This window comes from Malurus melanocephalus, unplaced genomic scaffold, assembly GCF_030028575.1.
Source record: "Malurus melanocephalus ecotype Western Australia unplaced genomic scaffold, MMel_1.1 scaffold_17, whole genome shotgun sequence".
In the NCBI taxonomy this organism is placed as follows: Eukaryota; Metazoa; Chordata; class Aves; order Passeriformes; family Maluridae; genus Malurus; species Malurus melanocephalus.
The window spans coordinates 1,302,693-1,314,808 of NW_026623249.1; the positions used below are offsets into that span (position 1 = coordinate 1,302,693).

The window sequence follows — 12,116 nt, forward strand, 5'->3', positions numbered from 1 at the left end:
TGCAGATGTAAATAACAAGAGCTATGTGTGAGTATACAGAATTCTTATAACAAAGCAATGTGTCAATTTCTTTAATGTCTGAAGCACATAAAATACCAGATCACCTACTTCATTTTTACCCAATTCTAGTACGAAAACAATTCCAAATTTGGTACTAAGTCCGATTTCATAAATGTTTTCTTCTRTCCCAGATCTTCCCAGTATTTAACCTTTGGTGACACAGTTTCCAATTCAATTAATACAATTAAAAAAGAAGGGAGGGGGAGAGAAGCAATGGAAGAATGTTAAACCAGGCTTGCTCTCATATCTATAACATGATACCTACAAGAATGTTGCTATTGATCTTCTGTTAAACTACAATACAACTACAATACAACTCAGTCCCGTTTTGCTCCTAATACCATAACACTGTTAACAACCATTAGCAAAGTGCCAAAGACAGCAATGAGTTTAAAACAACTCCAGCCAGCTACCAAAATTGTTGCAGGAGAGACAAAGGGGATCAAGGTCAGCATTCTTCTAACGCAACAGCTAATCCACTCCTCGTGAACGTGGTATTGGCACTGGTGGGCATAATAAATTCGCAAGAAATATAAAATACSCTGATCCCACCTGATTTCCCCCGTCCTTTCGAGAGAACCATTTTGCTCTCACTGGTCTCAAGCCATTACACATCTGAGCGAGGAAGGAGAGGGAGGAGTTCACAGAAGTTCAGGGTCAGACAATGTTCATGTATCCTGTCACCTTCGAACTCAAAGCTCAGGACAGAAAAACTCYTATGCCACGAAATGAAACCTACATATTTTGGGTGTGCGTGTGGGGGGAGACCTGCAATAGGAGCGAATGTGTCATACGTGCGGAGGCTGCGAGAAGAAGAGCTGTCAGAAGAACGCTGCCTCGCTTGAAGAGGAGGAGGCGGTGGGGAAAGGACGGTGACGAACGCAGGATCACCAAAAAATCCGGCAGTACGCAGGGGCAGATAGCCCCAGCTCACCCCTCCGGCCCGGCTTCGCTCGGCTCCCCTCGAAGAGGGCTGTGGCTCCCGGAGCTGCCCCCCAGCCCCCACGGRGCCGCTCCCAGCCGCCACCGGGCAGCAGAAATCCCCCGCAGCCCGGCCCGACCCTGCCCGGGGGCGCCGAGCGGCGCTCCCCGCGCCCGGGGCTCTCCGGGCAGCCCCAGGCCCTCTCGCAGGGCGCTCGCCTACGACCACCATCACTTCCCCCCTGTTCCGGGGCCGCGCTGTCACCTCACCCCCGCGACRTCCCACGCACCGCAGGCCGAGAGCCAACACCCCGCCGCAAGCCGGACCCGCACCCCGAGGCCGGGAGACAATGAGCAGCCACMACTCACCAGCAGCGCCGGAGCTTCGCGGGTCCGGGGGCGGTTCCTTTGCCCCTTCTCCTTCCCCTTCTCCTCCGCCTAGGAGCGGAATCCGGCCGCTGGGAGCCGAATCCCTCCTCCCCTCGCTGCCCGAGAGCCTTCGCCTCCGCCGGTCCGCCGGCCGCGCTCCCTTCCCCAAGGAAAGTCACTTTATTCCCCGCTCCAACATGGCTGCTTCCCCCGCCGCCGCCGCCGCAGCAGCAGCTTTCTCCTCGCCGCAGCTCCCCCCCGCCGCCGCCACCGGAGAGCGGCCGCAGGCCGTGCTCGGGAGCCGCCCGGCCGGCCGCTGGCGGTGCCGAGAGCGTCAGCCGAGCCGGGCCGCGGGGGTGTGCGAGGAAGGGGCGAGCCGAGGCGAGCCGGGCTAGGCTGCGCGTCCCCGCTGCGGGCTGACGCCTCCGCCCGCTCGCACTGAGCCAGCCCCGCCGGCTCCGGGCGCGGGAGGGGCCGCGGGGACGCCCGTGCGCCGGCGACACCTGGCGGTCGCGGCGGCCCCGGCTGAACCGGCGGCTGCGCGGGGAGCGGGGGAGTCAGGGCGGAGCGCGGGGAATGCCTCGGGCGGCGGCGCGGGCAGAGGGGGCTACCGCAGCGCTTCTCTGGGCCGCCCTCCCCGCTGCGGGGGAGCCCGGCCGCGCCAAGCCGAGTGGGGCGCTGCTGCCGTTCGCTGCTCCTCAGCGGCCCTGCGCAGCCGCCTCCTCCCGCGGGAGGAAGTGGGTCCCCTCGGCAGAGGCTCCCGGGAAGCCGTACTGGGGCTTGTGTGCTGCTGGCCGTCCGAAGGGTCTCCYCGAGCGGATTGGTGTAGGGCAGGGTGGAAAGGGGGCATTTGCTCGCTTCATTTTTTCCGGTTCCTGGCAGCGTTTCCTCTTGGGTTTGCAGGGCGATTTAGCTCATCTCTGAGGCATCCCCCTGCTCCCCCTTTCTGCGGCTGTCACATCAGTAAACGAAGTTAAGGGAAGCCGGGTGTCTSTTTAGATCAATTTCTAGCTTATGTTTTGCGTATTTATTCTTGTGGTATTTTCTTTCCTTTGTCTCCCGCATTCACGGTCTCCGTATCATCCTCCTTGTCCTCCATGTGATCGCTCTGCCAGTGCCAACTCCTCTGCCTTCCTGCCCTTAGAATCTTTTTCCCCTCAAAGTGATCTAGTCTATTTCCTYACCTCTCAGCCCTTTCCAGCCCTAAATTCCTTAGGCTTTTCGTGTTACTGAACACGACCTAGAAGGTGGAAGCTAGTCTCGAGAGCAAGTTATTCTGTACGATCTATTTTTCACATTTCTATCACACAAAGAGCAAGATCTATCAGGAAGGCCAAATCTGAAGTGATTTTAGTGATGTGGGTTTGATCTTGAAGTACCAGGGCATAGGTACACTTGGGCCAGAATTTGAAAAATTGTTTATTCTTTTTCGTTTTGGACATCTGCTGATCCTCGCTAGCTACCTGCTCGCTTACTTTGTCAGCTCAAATTTGGTGTCATGGGGCCTTTTCCCATCTTCATGCAGACCAGGGTTCTGGGTCTTCACCACACTCCTGTGGATGSTGAGTGAGGCCAAAACTCCTTCGTTCTGCAGGCAGGTCTGCACTGTGCTATGTCTAGGTAGAGACCAGAGTACATTTTAATTTGCAGCAGCAAGCCCGTGATCTTGAGAAACTCCATGTGCAGCTTATTCGAGCCAGGCCTTCTCCACAGTAGGGCCAAGTGGGAGCTGCCTTCACAGGAGCCCTGCCAGCTGAAAATTCCCCTGCTTCCAGCTCTGTTGGCCCTTTCAACAGCACGAGCAAACCAGAAAACAGACGAGTATGTTTCCTTGTAAACAGAAGTAATTTACTCTTGCCTAAAAAAGGAATGCAAGCATGAAATCACTTACTAAATGCACAGAAATTCACTTTGCTCATGCTGATGTAGTCTKCTAGTGAAATCAGTTTACATTATAACAAGTAAATATGACTCAGAAACAAACTTGCTGTTTATACAGACAAAACATTATTACCAAAGTATTTTGGCATGTTTTCAAGATGTAGGATAGCTACCTTACATTTGCAAAACTTGTGGGATCTTTAATAACACAGAGAAAGCAGACACTCAAGCTTTGAACTTTCTGGTAATGCAAAGATGCCCCTTACAGATCTTTAAAGCTCAGGACCTACCAGTTCTTGCTAGACCTACCAGTTCTCCCAATCTTTGAATGTAAACTAGATGATGTATGTTTTATCTTATTCAATTTGAAAGCTATTTTGGGTATGTAGTAACATTATAAATGATAGTGTGCAAGTTTATTATATACATGATCTGTAAAACAAGCTTTTGAGACAGCAGTGTGTGCATTTATTGCAGCACATCCAAGTAAATGCTGTTCCATATCTGAAGTACRGAGAGAAGGTGGGTTGGAAGTTCATTAAGCTGTGTTTTTAAATAATAAAAATATCAGTAAAATATGCTTGTTTTACTTGATATGTTTTCATGTCTGCTGATGATCCTTCTGTTATTACGGGAAATGTAATTATGGTAAATAAAAGAAGAAACTGAAAAAATGAGCAGCTAGGATGAATCACACAACAAATACAGGGTCAACACTGATTGCAGTGTAATTGGAGTATTTTAGGGTTTTCCACTTGCTGTGGGGGTACTAACTGGTAAGAGGGAAGAGTTTGTAACAGTATAACTTGATACCCATTTGGCCGTTGCATCTGCCACTACCTCATGACCTCAGACAAAGATTTTCACATCTGGGCAAAAGACAGTGCAGAAGCAAGACAGAGTGACAGATGTAAGTTTGAAAATGTAGGCATTGGTTTTGATTCATTTATCCCATGGGTCTAATTTCATAACTATAGCTATTGATTTGTTTTACTGTTTAGTGGATTATGTAGCAATCAATCATATTTCCATATAGCTAACCATGATTATTAATATTTTAAACTAGTTTTAGGGTGGATTGGCTGGTGAGTGTAATAGGTCTTCTCTCTAAGCCAATGAGAATGGAATACACCCAGGTTACAGGAAATGAATTATTGTCACTGGACAATCTGATTAAATCTGCATCAACCATTAGAATATAAATCCAGCAGTAGGAATACAGTGCTGTCAGAGGACTGAGATTTCCTGCTTTGAAAGTAAACATATTGGCTTTACCTCTACATTTCTTCAACAAAAATATGTAGTCAAAGTATAGGAGTTAAATAAGTGGAGTTCATGTAATGGTACATGGAAACCCTACAGAAATGTATGCCTTTTTAACACAATGTATGTGGAAAGCAGTTACTTTCCTGCCAAGAGCCAAGATCGGGATTCTGTGTCACTACATCAGGAGTAAGCGACCTTGCAACCAGGCAGCAGTGTGGGAAAGCATTGTGCTAAACTACAAGGGATGTGTTCATTTGCAGGGGAAGGACTGAAAGCCTTGGCAGGTTTTTAAAAGAAGAAATTATTTCCAAATACAATATTCTGTTTTGAAATGCAATTGTTTTTTTTTTTTCTATTGGATGCCAAAAATTTCTGAAGAATGCAATATCCTCTAACTAATTGTATCTGTGCTCTGAGAAAAGAAACAGAGCTATTGTTCTCCTCACAGCACGAGCTATTTATATAGCTCATGCTGTATAGCACAYCTGTGTGTAATGATCGTCCTCCACCTACACAAAATTCCAATCMATTTAAAATAATCAAATTAAGATAGTTTCTTGCTTTCTTCCACCAAGCTGATATTCATATAAAGTGTTTTCCAGGTTCTTGGATTTAGTACAAGGCCTCTAGGCTAAAAAAAAGTAAAATTCTGTTACCTCACTGGAAGACCAAACCCCTTCCTTTCTGATGAATGGGAGCAGGAAGTAGTAACATGAAGGAGGTCACCCTTGTAAGAAGCAAAAAGTGATATTCTTCTGTTAACAAGAGCTGTAGCCATTTCTACCATGATTTCAGTAACTGGTAGCTTGTCATTTTCTTAGTTACACTTCGCTTTAGTTGTGTATATTTCACATAGAAACAGGGAAAGTTACTATTCTTGTAAACCTTTTGGCAAGCAGGAAAGAGTTCTCAAAGTGCAAATAGCGAGGTGTTCATTATTGACACTTGAGATGTTAATTTGTGTAGCTCTACSGGTGTTTGGAGACTGACAAACTGCTGCAGAAATTACCATTACTAGACGGTCTGTGTCATCCTGTACTTCCTATCTCTATATTGTCAATTTTAGCATATAAATATTTGTAGTATATGACATGATATACACATATGACATCATTGTCACTGATTTCTTCTTTTATATTGCTTAACCTTTTAGTTCCCTTATGTAACTTCACAATATCCTAACAGAATGCTACTTAAATAGTTCCTCATCTCTTTGCACCTTGTGTCTCTAAATTTTGAAGAATATTTATCAGTCATGTAGAAAATTTCTGTATCCTTACAATATCAGAATTGATGCTTTTATTTATATCTGGCATTTCTGGGATTTGAACATACAAAGTGTCTATCAGTCGTGCATATTTTTTGGATCTGGAGCATTGTTTTAGTGGAAAATCTAGTTTCATTGCTTGTTTTTTCTTGATTTTTCTTCTCCAGATGGACATTCTTTGCGTTAACGTAAAGGAAGTTTTTCCATTGACTTTAGCAAGAGTTAGTAGTCCTTGTAGAAGGAAGTTAATAGCATAGAGTTGTGTACAGTTCTGCCTSGGTTTGCAAACAAACACTAGAGACTCCTTTATTTCTCTACTACTGCTCTGAATGACAGGACATCCTGCTTTTCAAAACAGAAGATATTTGCCCTACTTCAGCTAGGGCAGTTACCATACTCAGATAGGAAATGGTGAGGCTTTTTCTGTAGATTGTCTAAAAATGAGGTTTGTGCAGATAGATGACTATAAAACTCTAGCCTAGTGAAGGAAAGAAATGGYTTTTTGTTTGTTTTCAATATTTTGTTTACATTTAATGTTGAAGACTAAAACTGGTAAAAAGAATTTGAGCGAAACAATGAAGATCTGCAGGTAATAAAAGCTGGTCACTTGTATAGGCACACCTCTGCTGCTTTCAGGTTGTATTCRGGGATACACTTCTCCCTTTATGAAACAGAAATCTGAAATGGCAGGGGAAGAAGCTCGTACTCTCTGTTTCTTTCATGCAGGTTCAGTGTCCCAGACAGAATTGCAAGCATCTCTTCCTYATTGCAAGTAAATTGCTTCACAAAAATTTGCAGTCATTATTCACTGAATTGATTAGAAATGCTATCAGTGAGTCTCAGAACTACTCAGTGGTTTTGAAATTAAAGCACAAAATACACAGAGACCCTTGCAGTTACAAGACTATAGGTGTCAAACAACTTGGTGTTTTTCCTTACTGTAATGGTTGCTCTCTCCAGAGTGTTTAGGACTCAAATGAAATTGCTTTCAGTCATGACAGCTAGTTACTTTCCTGCAATCCTGTTACATAAAACTTAAGTTTGTTTTAGCAAAGATGGTATCTGTTCCAGTGAAGATGAAACYAGATCATTCTCAAATTTATTTAGTGAATGTTGGAAATAAAATGAGACTCAGGAACTGTACTGCACACATTGTTTTGTGTGCCACAGGTCAGGGGTATGTGATATATTGTTCATGTGCAGACACTTTCTTAAATATTCTAGAGATCCTTGTGCATGCTCCGATCAACTTAAGTTTGGACTTTTTTGTGCATTGGCAGCTGGCTGGCTGACTGATTTGAAATTTATAATGGCAGCCTTTGGGATGTTAGTCGGAGATGGTTTTGATTTGCAAGAAAAGCACTACAGATAGAGAAGAAGGACGGAAGGAGAGCTGGGATGGATGAAAGAATGCAAGAGAAAAGATATGGAAAATGAATACAGGAAATTAGAAAGTAAGTAGATGTAAGGCTTTGTCAGTCTAGGCCAAARACTTTTACCTTCTTATAATCTTAACAGCACTAACTATGCAGGGGAGATAGGTAGAGTGAAGATGTTACTTTTTAACTGCCCCAACTAGCTGCCCTGCCCTTCTGCAGAAAGTTGTTAACACCCTGAGGGAGAGGAGAGGGAGCCATACCCATTTCCCTGCATAGTGTGGCAATTACCTTTAACCACCAGTGAGGACATAGAGGCAGGTGAGTCAGATGCCCGAAGTTTCTTCTGCCACACCTCCTAGGGACACTATCCTCTGCCACATGGAAAGGACAAAGTGCTGAGGTTTGTAATAATTTTTTTTTAATTGGCAAGCCAAATCAAAGTAATTTCTTAAATAATGTTTGCTGTCCAATGAATCCTTCTGCTTTAGGCAGCCATGTGTATACTTATACATGGTGCTAGATTTGGAAGACTCCAACCAAGTGAGTGAGAAAAAAAGGTGGCATAAAACCAAAAGAATATAGATGACAGGTTCTATCTGCTCATTGAAAGAAATGCTTCCTCTTAGGTGCCAGTGAGTAGTTTTACATAGCCACGTGTGCATTTAAGGTTGATTAAGACAATTGATTAAACTGATATGTAACCTATAGAATATTTCTGACACTGAAAATACCAAAGTGCATCCTYAAATGAGATTAATAATTTCTACARATGTAAAGATTAAAAAAAAAAAAMRAGGTCACTMATGAACTCCAATTGATTCAAGTGCAGAATTCCTCACTAATTTCTTTTTGTGTAGCTACCTGCTTTGCCAGATCACAGATTGATCAACTAAACTATTCTCTAAGTCAAGCACAGCATTTTTCANAAAAAAAAAAAAAAAAAAAAAAAAAAAAAAAAAAAAAAAAAAAAAAAAAAAAAAAAAAAAAAAAAAAAAAAAAAAAAGCAGGAATGCCACAAACCCCCACATATCTATTAGTTGTCATCTGTGGAGTGTAGCTGTTACCACAGAAGCATGTTAAAATTAAATAAAATTTATTTAACATACTTATTTGTTCTCTCCTTTGCTTTACCTTTCTATATTTCAAAGCTCTTTTGTTCACTTCACAACATGGCATATTCCTGGTCATGAAGATACTTCTACTCCACAGTAAATTGCTGCACAATTATATTTTAAAAACAAGCAAAAATTCATCAGTTTTTGTGGCTACTACATGCCTGGTTTCAGAGTTAGTTAAGTATTTTGCAGGACAGATAGTCATTTATATCAATTTATAGACCATACAGAATTTAGGATAAATGTCTACTACAAATAAAAATATAATAATAAAAGAGAGTAGGTAAGTATGTACTTGAAATTCTATATTGGTATGATTTCCTGTTATTAGCCTTCTCATACAGTATTTTGTTTTGAAAAATTAATTTACCTTTTCTATAATTCATCAAAACAGTTTMTTTTGCCCACCAATAAGCTCTCCATAGAAACAGTTGTATCTTAGTAACATACCAAGAMTAGAGTTCAGGGAATACACTGCATCTGTATATACTGCCCTTAAAGGGGCATTTGTAGTTGCCCCTTTGCAAGGGAAGGTGAGAGTTTTCTTTCTGCAATTGTAGCAAGCACAGCRCTACAATACAACTTCTCAGTGCTTCCTAGTTGATCACCTTATGCATGAGATACAGGTCACTTCTGCCCTTTATTCCTTGCCCTCCACAGGAGCCTATGAGCAAAGATGGCAAACAGCTGCCCCTTACAGCTGGGGGTTTCTTTATTGGTTTTATTTTAATTGGATGCTAATTGATGAACTATTTAAACACTTCTTTTGGCCCTTGTCAGCTGAATTCAAAACTGTTTTTACTACTGCCCCTGGCTTATCTTTTTTTCATCCCAGTCTTTCTACAAAGAGAAATCTTGAAAACTGTGTTTCTGATATCACCTTGTGTGAATCTGTAGCTGCTCTGTAGAGCACTACTTTGCCACACTCCAGGTGATGGTAGCTTTACCAGCTCTCTCACTGTGTTGCCTCTCTCCTTTCTGCTCTACTATGGTTGCTGCAGGTCACCTGTTTGTCCTCTGGCACCTTTGTTCTCTCTGTTCCTCACCAAGCTGAAGTGATCCAAAGGAATGGTTCCAATGACATYTGAGCTTCTCTGCAGCACTGTGTTGATATTTACACTGAGCTGATTATTAAAAAGTTGAGCATATGACTACACTGTAAAATTTACTTAGTTTAACCAGCACTTCAGGCGAAAAGAAGCAGGAAGTAGAGTGATGCAGGGGCTATGTGTCTCTCCTTACATGGTTGTTGGGGGCTGTGCTATTGATTTGTCTGGATACAATGGGATGAAGCATGCTCTACAGCTGATTCTTACATGCTTTGTAGTTATTTGCTGCGTATTGCCTGCCTTGACTGGTATTCTTCTCTTCATCAAAATAGAACAGGCTATTTAACACTAGGGTAGAGAGGAGGATGTCTTAGCCCCAGCCCTCCATATGAAGCTTTTAAGATGTCAAGCAACAGAATATCACATCCTGGGTTTTGATTAAGGAAAAGAGTAGTTATCAGCTTTGGTCTCAGGCACAAACTAACTGAGGGGGTGAAGGCAGAGGCAAGATATCTCTTGTCTCAGCACACAGTTATTAAAAGAACATGTCTGGAGGCAAAAAAAGAGGCTCAGGAGCCAGGAGAAACCAGACAGATTTAACAATAAATWCTGTTACCCTCTGTGTAGGGAGAATGAGGCAGAGGGAAAAGTATCTTGCAGAAACATAGTTTTAGAAATTTTGTATTTCTGTAGTAAATCTAAATTTGCAGCAATAACAAGCAAGGTATTTCAGAATAAAAAATCAAGACACTATGAGGGGTCTCTTTTTTTTTTTCTTTTTTTGTTTCAGGGAAATGTTAGGGTCCCATGAACTGCCAGTGATGTGTTAGGAGGCTGAGCTGTAAAAAAAAAAAAAGAAGCAGCAGAGTTTTGGAAGCCATAGGGGCTTTGACACCCGTCTCTACCAACTTGTATATGCCCACCTAACCCTAGAGACACTCTTTTCTCACTTCTCTTTGGCTGTGGCATTTCTGTGCTCATGTGCCAGGCAGCTGTTGGTCCTCACTCATCATTTCTACAGCCACAGAATCACTTCCAATACCTTCCACTTAGGTGGTAATGGGGCAGGCCAGGGRCCTTTTCCAACATGGATGTGGGAAAAGGAATAACAGAGCACTGATAGGAGAGCAGGAAAGGCTGCAGTGATATTGAAAGGTGGTCTGGATGGAGGGAAGTGATTCAGCCTAAAGCAGCTGATCTTCTCTCCTAGGCCCTAGCAGAACCAGTGTATTGCTCCCTCATCAGCTGTCAAAGGCTGTGTCTACATTAACAGTTAATTCCAATGCAACAGTGCAGTTTGGAGGAAAATCTTGTCATTGTCTCCACTTGTCATGTGGTGTTGCAGTTCTCAAAGTGGTTTTGGTGCATACAAAGCAAATTCCTTCAGGAGGAAATGAAAACAGAAGCTCTGCTTCAAATCTGCTCCACATACACCCTGGTGGTAATGGGGACAAGAGGTTYCAAGATAGCATGTGAGCTGCGTCGTGACAAGGTCTTCTAGCACATACCTAACACTTCTTCTCAGAAAGCTTTGAAACACATGTGCAGCGGAGGTGTTTGGCTCCAGTGACCAGGCTAAATATAATCCCGAATAAACCCCCAAACCACATATCATGGAAAAATGAGGGGCCTTAGCATGAACAGTTTCATTGTACCAATCCATGCTTATGTGCTGAGTTACTTTCTCCTGAAAATGCTGCCTACATTTCCTGTGCCTTGAGCTGGCTTTGGGAAATGCCAAATCTAACCTAAAAATGTACCTAGAATGTTTCTTGTATCTGGTAAAGGGGACACCTACACGGTTTAATTATATATGTTAGCTCTTTAATCACCAAAGCCAGCTCTTTAATTGCTATTAAAGACCTAATGTGCTCATCGTGACTTGACGGAAAGACATAAAGCAAAACCTACGAGCAATCACAATAGTAGGTATTCTGGTACTGTAGCCAAGGATACAGGGAGAGCTGTGGAATTGTACCCCAGGGTGGGTAAAGGCACACAGGATGAAAACTGCACTCAGTAAGATGCCTACTCACCAAGACAAAAAAAGACAGACATAGGTGGGTGAATAACTGTGACAATATAATTCTCTCCTGAATGGAAGCTACTATGTGCCTGCTATGAGGGTGGAAGAAACCAAACAGTGTTTAAGCCAGAATGATGAAAAGATGTAACTGACTATATTTACCAGTATAATTACAAAATTATATAAATACTTGACTGTTGTATTGTCTTTTTTTTCCCAGTTTTCCTTTGATTTCCATTTATTTATGAGCTTCTTCATTTGCATAGCTCAATGGCAGCACTGATGTAAGCGTCTGCAAGTACGCTGTGCTCTGCACTGCTACTGTCAGTTACAGTCAGGATTTAGTTACAGATGCTCCCAGGARCCATAATGTGCCCTCAACATCCCTCACATATCCTACTGTGAAATGAAAACACGTTCTAACAAAATGTTATGGAAGGACATGCAAGATTACAAAGACATTTTTTATATGGAAAATTTTAGTGTTCTTTAAGAATCTGTAATTGTACAGTTTAATCTTTCTTTCTTGCCGTGTCAGATAAACCTAGACATTCTGCTCTCAGCTGATAGCACATTTGGAGATCTGAAAGAAACAGGGAGCTGCTGGAACATATTGCAGAAGCCTAAAGCACTTAGCAACAGAGAAAGTGTGGGCTGCAGTGATAGAAGCCGGAATGTGGAAACAAGTGCCATCGAGGCAGCTCTTTGGGAAAGAAGAGCTTTTACTTTGTTTATAATTTCAGGAATTCTAAGGAACTTGGCAGTGTGGGAGGTCAGTGCAGT

General features: G+C 42.9%; 1 protein-coding gene across 3 annotated transcripts in view; it reads right to left on the minus strand.

Moving 5' to 3' along the window:
• The window catches only part of CDK17 (cyclin dependent kinase 17), a 90,769-nt gene extending 89,355 nt beyond the window's left edge, over nt 1-1,414 (minus strand). For all 3 annotated transcript variants that reach the window (XM_057387183.1, XM_057387192.1, XM_057387199.1), the window contains exon 1: nt 1,351-1,414. The gene's annotated coding sequence lies outside the window, so the exon portion shown is untranslated. The remainder of the gene's footprint in view (nt 1-1,350) is intronic.
• Nucleotides 1,415-12,116: the final 10,702 nt, after the last annotated feature.